Raw genomic sequence first — 12,452 nt, forward strand, 5'->3', positions numbered from 1 at the left:
AAACCTGGGTGTACTTATGGACAACTCTTTGTCCTTCAAGCCCCAAATTAATGCACTCTCATCAGCAACTCATTTTGTTCTAAAAACTATTCGAAAAGTCCTGCCGTTCCTTGCAGAAGATCATAAGAAGACCGTGGTTACAGGGCTGGTGTTGTCCCGGCTGGACTATTGTAACAGCCTTCTGCTGAACGCCCAACAGGGGCTCCTCAACAAACTCCAAATTCTGCAGAATGCTGCAGCCCGATTAATCACAGGTACACCTAAATTTGCCTCTGTTTCACGGGACCTGGTTAAGCTACATTGGCTACCAGTTCGCAAGAGAATTATTTTTAAATCTCTTTGCGTGACTTTTAAGGCCTTGTACGGCCTTGGCTCCCACTGTATCTCCCAACTCTTTCAGTGGTATAGACCAACAAGACTTCTGAGATCAGCCGAGCAGGGTCTGGTAGTCATCCCCAGAGTTAGGAAAGCCAGTTGGGGAGGCAGGAGTTTCTCTCTAGGAGCAGCAAAGGCATGGAACGCGTTACCACTAAAACTCAGACAACTACCGGACCTCTTGTCTTTTAGGAAAGCTCTGAAGACCTGGCTTTTCACACAGTAACCCCTGCTTATTCACACTCACTCAACTAGCGCCAGGACACCTCTGGGTAACAGTGCGCTCTATAAATGTGAAAAATAAATAAAATAAATAAATAAGCCTCTCTCATCTTGGCTTCATGCTCTCTTCTCTGAGGGGAAGTCATCCTCCTCTGAGCAGGGGCATTGGGGCCTTTAGAGTCAGTGGAATGGTCAGACCCACTCGAACTGGATCTTCTATCCCTCTGTCTCTGGTTAAGCCTGCTTGGGGGTCTGTAGGGAGGTATCCCATTTCCAGTCCTATGTAAGCTTAAGTTAGCCTGGCTAAGTCTCCTGACTGGCACCTGGCTATTTCTCTCATCATCTGAATCTGCCTCCTCCTCATCTACATCATCTCCCTCTGGAGTGATAGGGGCATTAGTATTATCATCTTCAGATGGGTGACCTCCATCTCCAGACCCTGTAGGGACTGAGTCAGGGGCACTTAGAGTATCAGAGTTATCTAATAGCTCTAGGAGTTGGGCTATAGTAGGGTTTTGACCCTGCTTAAGACCTCTGGTGTTAAACAGCTGTCTTAACTCCTGATAGATTAACATAGAATATTTGGATGGTGCCTTTTGAGGGTCACTCTCAACAACTGGGAGCCCAGTGGCTCCTGCTGCTCCAGCCATTCTCTTAGTGAGGTGGATGTGTTGCAATCTACCTTCACTGGTGTTTTCCTACTGTACCTTTTCTAGTTAGTTGTAGTCAGGGTGTGCTACTCCCTTTACTCTACAACAACTAAGTTCAGTAGAACTTATGTATACTAGTCTTGTTTTTATATGTACCTAAAGGTACCTGTATGATCTTTCAAATGATATTTTCAAAGATTACAATTGGTAAAACACAGCAAGCTCAAATCCCAACCGCTGCTCACCAATGTGAGAAGTTGGCCTGGTATATGCTGCTCACTAATTCTAGTGATCACCTTGTACCATGTCAAACAACCCTTATGGTGGTGTTTGAAGTCAACCTTGATAGACCAGCTATCCTAGTGGTAGCATGGACAGTGCAGTCTGCAGGCTAAACTCTTGAGGGCATGTGAAGCCAGCTGTTTTACCATATGTAACCTCCTTGAATACCAAATGAAAGGACACCACACAGATATATATTCAAAATATATATGTATTTATTTACTTAAAAGTATCCCCTATACTCTTTATGAGCACAGAAGCACATTCGTTTAAAACAAGGCAGTGTTTAAATATACAAAAGTTGCACAATTATGGATGGGCCAGGTGGCCAGCTAAACCATATACTAAAATAGTGGTATAAGAACCACAAATAGAAAGGAAAGAAGGCCTAGGGCCTAGGGAATCGCTGGGATGACAAGGAGCTAACGGTAGTTAGTGACCAGGAGGCCCATAGGATGCGTGTGCAGTGTTAGAAGTTACACGCGTGCCCCTATTGATTTCAATGGGTGCGTTAACGTCACAAAGTTAAAGGAAAAGGAGTCTTCCGGATGGACCAGAACCTAACAACTTGAAACCTAGACACTAGAGATGTTTCTCTACCCAGGAGCACCGGAGTGCCAGCGTTATCTCACCCACAGGAAGCGGGTGCATAGGGGTCAAAGTGCGTCGGGTTTCGTCGTGCAGGTCTATGGAGCCTGAGGATGAAGATGCAGCAGGCGGCCAGGCAGGGAGAGTTCGGGTGGCTCCAAGGATGGATCTGAAGAGTAGACGACCTGTAGGCAGAGGGGACAGTGTTCAAAGTCACTAGCCAGTGACCAGCGTGGAACCAGGAAGGAACCAGGCGATGTCGGGTGCCAAGAGGTGAAGAAAGGAAGCTTGTCTCTGCAGCCACGTGGAAGTGAAGAGGTCGACGACGTCCAGGAGTCACTCACAAGCTGTCCCACGAAGGCTCTAGCTGATGGCGGTGTCGGCTTCTTGATCAGAGCAAACAGGCCTTGGCTAATGCAAGCCACGCAGGAATCGAGGAAAGCTTGGTGCTCTGGCCAGCAAGGTCAGAGGGGCTGCTCCTTTTCACAGGAGCAAGGGCCAGTCTGGAGCAACCAGACCAGTGGTGTTAGTTGTAGTTTTCGTCGCCAAGATGGCCACTAGCCAACGGGCCAGTAACCGGGATGACGCGTCGAGGGGCAAAAAGCAAAAGGGCCCCACGCAGATCTCGTGGATGCTGGAGGGCTGGTCTTTGGTGCAAATGCTGCTCGGTGTTGGGGCTTCTCAGGGCCCAAAGCACAGCGTTGAGGATGCCTCAGGTGCTGCGCAGTCAGCTTGTCGTGGACGTTTCAAGCTGGCCGGTCCCACGTCTCTTGGTGCCTCCACGGGTCTCTTCTTTGCAGGGACTGTGGATCTGGCTCAGAGATGTCTGGGTCTTGTCGGGCCCTGGGCTCGTTCTCCGGCGGGAGACGGCGGCAAAGCAGTCGTTGAGTTGCTGGATGGTGCCTGTATTCACAGGGTGGTCACTCCTTGGCCACAAGGGAGATTCTCTTCAGTCTTCTGTGCAGCAGAACGTCGAAGTCCAGTAGTTCTTCTTATTAAAGTCGAGTTTCAGGATGATCCGAAGTCTTGGGACACAGCTCCTACTCTTATTCCAAATCTAGGGGCCGGATTACCTGCTAGGTCCGTCCTCAGGATGGGGGGTAGTTACACCCCCTTTCCTTTGTCCATTTTCGCGCCAGGACTGGGGCTGGAGAGCCCCAGCTCCGGTTTGAACTGGCATATGCACAGGGACACCTTGTGTGCCACAGGCATGTCTCAATCTATTCAGCCCTCTCTAACTCACTACCCAAAATCCTGTCTGGGGTGGTGCAAGCACCTCCCCTGACAGGAAACCCTTTGTCCACACCTCCCAAGCTGGAAGGACTCCCAGCAGCAGGAGGGCAGACTTGTGTCTGTGGTGGCAGCATCCATTTTGTGATGCTGAGGCTCTGTCTAACTTTACCCGGGTTTCAGGTTAGGTACATGTCGTGCCCCTCTAGAAGGGTGGAATGCTACCCCCGTCGCCAGAATTGGCGAGGGGGTAGTATTCCAAATCGTATGACACCTTACTCGACATGTTTTGATAAAGCCAAACCAAAGGTAGCATTTGACCGCAAGGTACATAATGCACTTAAGAGTATATGGTATGGCAATATCATGAAACAGCTAAAGGACGTTGTTCCGAAAGCTGCAGACAGGCTCAGCTCATGCCAGAGCACCATCTCACATGAAACCAAACACTCTGCCTCCAGGATTGTTAAGGCCTGCCATAGGAGTGACTGATAGATTACCATGTGTCCATATAGGTTAGACATAGATATACTATATCTAAGTAAGAGGTGATTACACCAACTTACCCCAGCTGAGTGATCAGCCAGTTGTGTCAAATAGTGAGGCCAGGCCAGGGGTGGCATAATACATGCTGCAGCCCCTGGTAGGCCTGGGATACACCTATGCCCTGGGTACGTGGGGTACACTGTTACAGGGTCCAATAAGGTGAACCAGTTCCAATTGATAATGCACCTAGTGTGCATTGGCATTAATTTAGGGAGAGAGCAGCAGGGCTGGGGGTCTGATTAGCAGGCCCACAGCCACACTAAGTCATAAAACCATTGAAGCAAAAGCAAAACTTTGGGGTGACCATAGGATAGCAGACCCTACTCTCCTACACCAACATCCTTCTTATGCCCCAATAATGTTTAATTAATGTGTGAGACTATCGAGATTCATTCCTACATTGATCCTCCTTAACGCCAGGGTCTATTGAAAAGCACACCAAGGTTTACTTGAAAAATCTTCAGTTATGGTTTAATTAAGGTTGAGGGGGTTAATAATGTATACAATGCAAAAAAAATCACTAGAGTACAATTACAATTAAAGAAGTGTATTGATCTTATTCCCAGTCCACCCCCATCTGTTGACGGTGGAGAAGCAGTTGGAGAAATAACTCAATTTTAATATGAAGGCTTTCATTGTAATCCTGCACCATGATTACTTTCACTAAAATGGCTGCTATTATCTTCAATTGTAAGGAGCATCTTTGGGCCTAAGTACGGTGCTATAATATTCAAATATTTTCATGTGCACCTATGGGGAGAACAATCTTAACAATGAACCTAAATCTTGATCTAGTGATGTAGGGTATGATTTAGAGTTTAGAAGATATATTTCCCTTCCGCCTTATTACAAGTTCCATGGGATATAGGATGTAATGGACTTGTATGAAGTATCTGTCTCCTTTGTGACTGCGTCACCCGTCTACCAAACACTAATCAGGGTCCACATAACTTCGTGATCGTATCAGCTGAATGAAGCCTATACGGATTAAGGTGGTTATTGTGGTGGTAGGGGTGGTAATGGTAGTGCTGGGGTTGTGGTGGTAGGGTGCTCATAGGCTGGTTAGCATATTGGTAGTTAGGATGTTGGTTGGGTGATGAGGGTGGGAGATTGGTGGTGGTGATGGTGGTGGTGGTCGTTAGGGTGGTGGTCTGAGTGATGGTGGTGAGAGTGATGTTAAGGGTGATTGTGGTTAGTGTGGTGGTGGTTGTTGGAGGGGTTAGGGTGTAGTGGTGGAGGTTAGTGTGGTCATTGTGGCGGTGATTAGGTTGGTGGTGGTGGTTAGGTTGGTGGTGGTGGTTAAGAGGGTTGTGGTGTTTAGGGAGGTGGTAGAAGGGTGATGATAGGATGGTGGTGTGGTGGTAGGGTTATAGTTAAGGTGGAGGTGGTTGTTAGGGTGTTGGTTGTTAGGGTAGGATGGTGATGGTTAGGGTGGTGGAGGTTCAGGTAGGTTGGTGGATAGGTTGTTGGTTGTGGTGGTAGCGTGGTGATGGTGGTAAGAGTAGTGGGGGTGTAGTGGTGGTGATTAGGGTGATGAAGGTTAGGGTGATGGTGTTAGGTTGGAGGTGTGGTGATGGTAGGGTAGTGGAAGGGTAGTGGAAGGGTGGTGGTAGAGTGGTGTCAGGTGGTGGTAGGGTAATGAGGTTTTGGTAGAGTAGTGGTTTTAGGGTAGAGTGGTGGTGGTTATAATAGCGTGGTGGTTAGGGTGGTGGTAGTTAGAGTGGTGGTAGGGTGGTGGTTGTATGTTGGTGGGGATCATGGTGGTGGCATGGTGATGGTGGTGGTAGAGTGGTGGTGGTGGTAGGGTGGTGGTCATAGTGGTATTGGTAGGGTGGTGGGGTGCCGGCAGGGGGATGTTGGGTGGTGGATCGGTTGTTGGTACACATACCGAGAAGCAGGACTGGGGATGGGTAACAGGCATCAAGGAGAAGAAAGAAAGAAAAATTATCTCAGTCCCAGTGATAGCAGCAGAAGGACATTAATCACCAAGCATTGGCATAGCCAGTAGGTCTCGCATTTGAGAACTTCAACAGAAATAGTTTATCTGCTGTCCAGGACACCTGTATTTTTACTGTGTGTACGGAAATTAAATGCTTTATCCAAAATCACACAATATTGAGCAACATGTGAGAATGGAACCTGGTTTCCGAACTCCTACAGTTAGAAGTTTTGCCCTTGAAAGCACATTAACTTCCCATTAACACAAGTTGTGTGCTGCCTGTTAGGCAGGCTAAAAAAAGAAGTATGTTGTCTGAAGCTGCTGCCTAATAAAAGCCCCGGCAGTTGTAAGGTTACGAATTAAGCATTGGGAGTGCGACTGGAGCCAGACGTTTTGTCCTTTAAAGCACATTCCCTTCATATTTACACGGGTTGTGCGCTGTCTTTCAATAGTAAAACAAATATTGAATGTAGGTTACCGTGCTTTTATATTATGTAGTGGTGTTTTAAACATAGGAAAAGTGCAGTGCTGAATATGAGCTGGTGGTTTCTGGTGCTCAACAGCAGCACCTAATAATCAACAGAAATACTTTATCTTTGCTGGAAAATGCAAGCTCTCTAAGCGTGCGCCGAGGTCATTTTCGTAAAACATTAACAAGCGAAAGAGAAAGCACGGTATCCTGACCGACGAGGAGTGCGCGCCCCTGCTGGCTCCCGAGAGCAAAACGCTGTGGGTAGGGAACATTAAAAAAGAAGGTGGGACATGCACCCACCTTTAGCCATTTGCGTACTTTCATTACTGAAAGACACACGCAAAAGCCAACCCTATGTGTGGGGGGAGTCAGACCCACACGGAGTAGTTTATAGTGCTTACAAGAAGCTTGGCAGAGCAGCGCATGCGCGCTGGCTCAGGTTCGACCTAAAAAGTAGCAACCAGAATTTGGCATAGTAAGGCATGGAAAGAGACATAGGACACACTGACCAACCATGAGCCAGCAAATAAAAGTGACAATGGAGCCAATAAATGGTTAGCAATGGGCGGATCCAAGGGCTTTTTAGTTTACGTAATGTCTTGCAAGCAACAGCATATTCCTTGTCTCAGTGAGGACCTAAAAAGAGGGTGTAATGAGGCAGCAAACGATTTCATGCAAAGCTAAGGGCTGTATTACACATTGTTCCACAGGGGCACAAAAGGCGTGTGCACCCGCAGTGTGTGCCACTGGGGCACAATTGTATTACAAAAAGGGCCACAGAGGCTTGGGCACCCCTTATGTAAAACTGATATTGTACATGTTGCATCCGCACTATCATAAGAGTGTGTTTCCCTCATTTGAATTGGGGTGTGGCCCCTTGCAAATGAGGAACTCACTTTGCCTCTGGCTCTGTGCCTTATCATAGATACGGGCGCAGATGCAAGCAGGCCCTTAGAAGGTGCTCTCAGTGTGGCACACTGCCAGTGCACTTCCTGAAGGCAGCACTCTGAAGTGGTAGAAGGTGTCCCATGGACTCTCCAAACATCCTAGGCATATCTCTCTCCCTCCTTTAAAGTGCAGGTAACACTGCCTGCACTGTGAAACACAGAGTGCCTTTAAAGCAGCCACTCATTATTCCACTGAATGTGCTGCCCCGAAGATAGTGATAGTTTGTGGCTGCGTGGGAGCACACATTCATTGTAATAGGGTGCACTGTCCCTGTTTGCACCCGGCCCACCTGTTTACAGTGTGCCCTTTCAATAATACGGCCCCAGATCTAGTGAACTAAATGACCTGGCTTTGCATGAAATTCTAGTGCCAAATAAGATCATATGCAAAGAATGGTGAAGCAGAATATTGTCTGCAAGCCCCACAAGTAAGGTGTAATTTACGAAAATTTGCATTTTATGTGGCTTACCCTTGGGTAGCTCTCATCAAGCAGACATTGTTTCTGGAGGATGTTCCTTGAGTATTAATATTGCCTAAAACAAAAATAATTGCAGGAGCAGAGCCGGTGGCATAATGGGCTCAAGACACTGTAACTATGGTAGTGCCATTCTTTTACTGCAGCTCTGTATATGTTCACACAGCGCTGCACTGTCTGACATTTAGTAAATCTGGGGTCTAGTTTTTGAAGACATTATGCGATGTCTGCTTCATATTCAAGGCATTGTTATTGGGCTGGTAACTACATACATGTATGTGTAACTCCCCTCAGACTGGCCTTCCAGTTACGCTCGCTTCAAGTGCAGACTAGTTCTGGCTCTTTGTATGCAAACTTGTAGATTACACGCACTTTCACAAATCTTTAGAGGAGCACTCACCATGTTGGGTCGTTTGCCATGGTCATCCCCTTCGTGGGGAGATCCTCTGTCAAAGGTGGAGCTGGTGCGTTCACCTCTTGCAGGAGGGGTGTCCGGTGTGATTTTCTCAGTCCACGGAAATGCACTGGCCGGGGTCATGGAGATTTCCGTAAATGTAGACGTGTAATCTTCTGTTAAATGGAGAATAATTGATTATAAATCTGGCACTAAACGTTACCTATCGTGGTTACCATGTTACTCCTAGTTAATCCTCTCCACTTTCTGGTGGGACAGAAAACTGCTGAATAGGTTTTATTTTGGCTGAACTGCGCACGCATGAATCATAAGCAGTATGTCCCCTTCTCTTAGTGTATGTGCACCGTCACCAGTTTGCATTTTGAAACAAGCATTGACAATGCCAACAGGTCTGGCTTATGAACGAAACTGCCTTTGGTGGCATTGATGCGTTATGACACTCAATAAGTCATACATACACTCTGTCACTCCTCTTTAATGCATTCATAGATTCGTCCACTGACTCATTCGTGCATCTTCCTCTCATACAATCGCAATAAAACGCACTCAACAACATATGCACAATAAGTTAAAAGAATACAAGTAGATAAAAGAAAACATTCTTCTGCCATTAAAGTTCATCACGCATATGCTTTCAATAACAAATCTAAACATGGCAGCGGGTATCAGTCTTGCAGAGATATAAGTAGTCAATCATTGTTTTAAAGTTCCACCATGTCCACAAGATATAGAACCAACATGTTGGCCATCTTGGAATGATAAAACAATGATACACTGTGGATGACAGCATTCCACAATGGTCTCCTGCTTTAGAGGAGGTGGTCATGTGGGATGAGACGCACTGCAGATGAAATGAGAGGCTAGCAAGAGACCCGTAAACACTGGCTGAAGAGCTGTAGTATCCTCTTAAGAAACATTAAAATACCAAGAATTGGCAAAGCCAGTTGGTCTAGCCTATGCGAGAGCTATTGGATTTGTCAATGTTTTTATAGCCATGATGTACAGCATGACTAAAATTAAGACAAGCATTTGCAATGCAATAGGTCTCGCATTCACACGAGTTTTAGCTATTGGCATTGTAAATTTATGTTTTGGTTTTTAAAACTTAAATAAAAGGCATTGTCATTTACAATGCCAATAGCTTAAACTCGCGTAAATGCGAGACCTGTTGCATTGCAAATGCTTGTTGCTGATGGTGCTGCACTTCTGTCCAGAAGCATCACCAGAGGACCTTAGTAGCACTGAGTTCCTAAAGCATTGCTTTCTATATCTTGTATGGTGCCTGTGCGGTGTTATTGTAACTAACTCTCTGGCCAGTTGCCGATTCGTCGGCGAAGACGAAGCGCTGCCCTTTAACACTGGTTGTTTATAGTTGCGATTGGACGTTTGGGCAGCGGAGAGACATGCAACTTATTGTGGTAGGTTATGAAATGTGTAATATTGTATGGGCTCTCTTCAAGGCGCTGACACAACAAAGTATTCTGATGCTGGCATCACTTCCCGTCCTGGATGGGAGAGTCATTTATGGGTCCGGGGACAGGTGCTTGAGAGGGGGTCAGCGCAGATGACTGAGTAGCGGGCGGTGGAGGAAAGGAGATAGCGGTGGGAGAGATGCAAATGTTAGAGAAAGGCAGAGGCAAAGTCCAGGAGAGGTACAGAGGCGCAGGGTGGAGAGGGTACAGAGGCGCTGGGTGGAGAGGGTACAGAGGCGCTGGGTGGAGAGGGTACAGAGGCGCTAGGTGGAGAGCGTACAGAAGGTACAGAGGCGCTGGGTGGAGAGGTACAGAAGCGCTGGGTGGAGAGGTACGTAGGCGCTGGGTGGAGAGGTTGGCGACTGACAGAAGAGAACATGGGAAGGGCGTCCATGTGTCCACATAGAGCCGCTTCCATGCGCTTTGCGGGCTCGCATGCATAAACAAAACATGCAGAGCTGAGGCCAGGGGCCTGGACAGGGCGGGCATGAGGTGCGGGCACCCGGTGGACACAGAATGCGAGGAGAGGAGGCAGGCAGGACAGGGTGGGCGCGAGGTGCGGGCACCTGGTGGACACAGAATGTGGGGAGAGCAGGCAGGACAGGGCGGCTGTGAGGTGCAGGCACCCGGTGGATACAGAATGCGAGGAGAGGAGGCAGGCATCGGAGAGAGGCAAGGAATGGCTGAAGAGGAGACAGGTACTGGAGACTGACGGGGATTGAGGAGAAACCGGGATGTAAGCTTTGATAGAAGAAGAGAGATGACCTCTAAAGAGACAATGTGCATTGAAAGGCAGAAAGGGTTAATCTATGGGAGAGACAGGCAGGCAGAGGAATGCATTGAACAAGGCGGAAGAGACGTGAGACGCCGTCCAGAAGTGAACATGGAGAAGCAGCCTCCGGTACGCGTGTCTGGAAGAGATGCCGTGTGCAAGAGAAATCTCCAGTCCTGGTGGGCGGGGCCTAATGCCGACATGGGCGGACACCAACCCCGCTTCCACATAAGCCAGACACAAAAGCAATGACAATAGATCTAGCGAAGGCGAAGCAGCGCATGCGCTGCATCGCAGGCGAGACCTAAAAGGGCTAGGAAGCCTTGGCTGGAACGCATTTTAAAACATGGAGGCGCAAATTGTGAAGTTACGCCGTAAATGGACTTCATATCAAATATCAAACCGGTGTCTTTTTGCACTACAACCTGGAGATGTTCCAAACATCCAACTTAAAAACATCAAACATTCCATGCAAATACAGTGATCGAAGCATGGTCACGAAATCGGTGCGTGAAAGTACAGATGCTCTCCCTTCATGAAGGAGCATGCGTTAATATGCTGCACCTGCCATTCCGAAGGCTCCAAGTTTCAACTGAGTTTAGGGTTTTGCAGAAAGGTTTCCCGATATTCAGAGGGGGATACATAAAGGCGGGGTCCGACCGCTCGCGTACACCTGCAGTATAACACCATGTAGTGTCCCTGATTTGCAGCATTTGACGCCTACAAGTGTCCGCACGATGGCGAACACGGCAACATTAAGGATGTTCAGGGCTTTTCCAAGTACCGTTTGAGCAATACGGTTTCTGAAAGTGAACACTATTGTTGGCATTATGCTATCGTATATAAGGGCTCGAGTCGGGGTACCACGCGGGTGGACGGCGTCCCCCCACTTATTTTACCAGGTTTTAACGGGTGGATGCCGTCCCCCCTGCCCAAAAGCTGGACTTCACTCTTTGGCCTCTCTGGAGCGAGATCAGAGCTTATTCAGAACGTCTGTCTACCTGCATTCACTGCGGGGGGATTAAACGCAGCCTCCGCGAGGTAGGGTGCAGACCACCTTTCATCTAAAGGCATATGGATACCCATGAGATTCCTGTTGTGACGTCACTTCCGGTGACAGCGTCCCCCCACTTCTCGTCACTTCCGGTGACAGCGTCCCCCCACTTCTTTTTTTAGGACTTGTGCCCTGCGTATATTGCCAAAAACTGGTTATAAAAATACATTCAAAATAGTTCCAAGCAGGGAGGTACAAAATATTACTCGCGCAGGGTCCCCAAATCCTCACTTAGACACTGGCACATCGTTTCAGATAGCTGTAAGCAACTAAACTATAGTTCTGTGTCGAGTTTGCTTGTAGCTTGTAATGTTTATTTGAACACCACCCATCAAGTCTTCCCACCCAGATAACGAAAACTTTACACGCACAGCTGCATACTTGCCAACTGACAAGGTACCACCGTGTGTCACACGACTTCGCTCCCTTCACATGATCACCCAGTGAGGGGCCAAAATCACACGGTCGGTGGGAAAACCTTGCCCACTTCTCCCACTGAAGTTATTTTGTAACTTGGCAGGTATGCAGCTGGCTTAAGCACAAAGGGCGCGTGGGCAAAAAACAAAGGTGGAGCCACTTCCACCTGCTATCTTAATTGTCGGTGTGTTGGAAACATTGTCGGGGGTGTTGAGTGGCCCAAGAGTTAGAAGCGAGAAAATAAAACAAGCAATGGAAATGCAATAGGTCTCGCATTTGTTGGAGTTGGAGCTATTAGCATTGTAAATCGCAATGTTTTTTACTTATGTTATGGAGTGTATGTATGTGGTGTGCTGTGGAATTATGTGGGTAGGATCAGATTAGTTAGTTGTGTAATTGTGTGGAGTGGAACTGTGTGGTGTGTAGTGGATTTGTGGATTGTAATTATGTGGATACTAATTATCTGGAATTGAATGTATTGTAATTATGTGGAGTGGGATTCTGTTTTTGAGTGTAATTATGTGGAATTTTTGAGAGGGTGGGCCTGCCTGCTTGACCTCTGGGGCTACTCCTTGCTGTGGTAATAAGCGGTGTG

General features: G+C 47.6%; 1 protein-coding gene and 1 pseudogene across 1 annotated transcript in view; one reads left to right on the forward strand and one right to left on the reverse strand.

The window, feature by feature from the left end:
- Positions 1-12,452, forward strand: part of LOC146771963 (proline-rich protein 5-like) — a 393,650-nt gene that overhangs the window by 234,720 nt on the left and 146,478 nt on the right. The window lies entirely within an intron of this gene.
- The window catches only part of LOC146771964 (olfactomedin-like protein 2A), a 247,437-nt pseudogene that overhangs the window by 13,489 nt on the left and 221,496 nt on the right, over positions 1-12,452 (reverse strand).

Source organism: Triturus cristatus, unplaced genomic scaffold (genome assembly GCF_964204655.1).
Source record: "Triturus cristatus unplaced genomic scaffold, aTriCri1.1 SCAFFOLD_118, whole genome shotgun sequence".
NCBI lineage: Eukaryota > Metazoa > Chordata > Amphibia > Caudata > Salamandridae > Triturus > Triturus cristatus.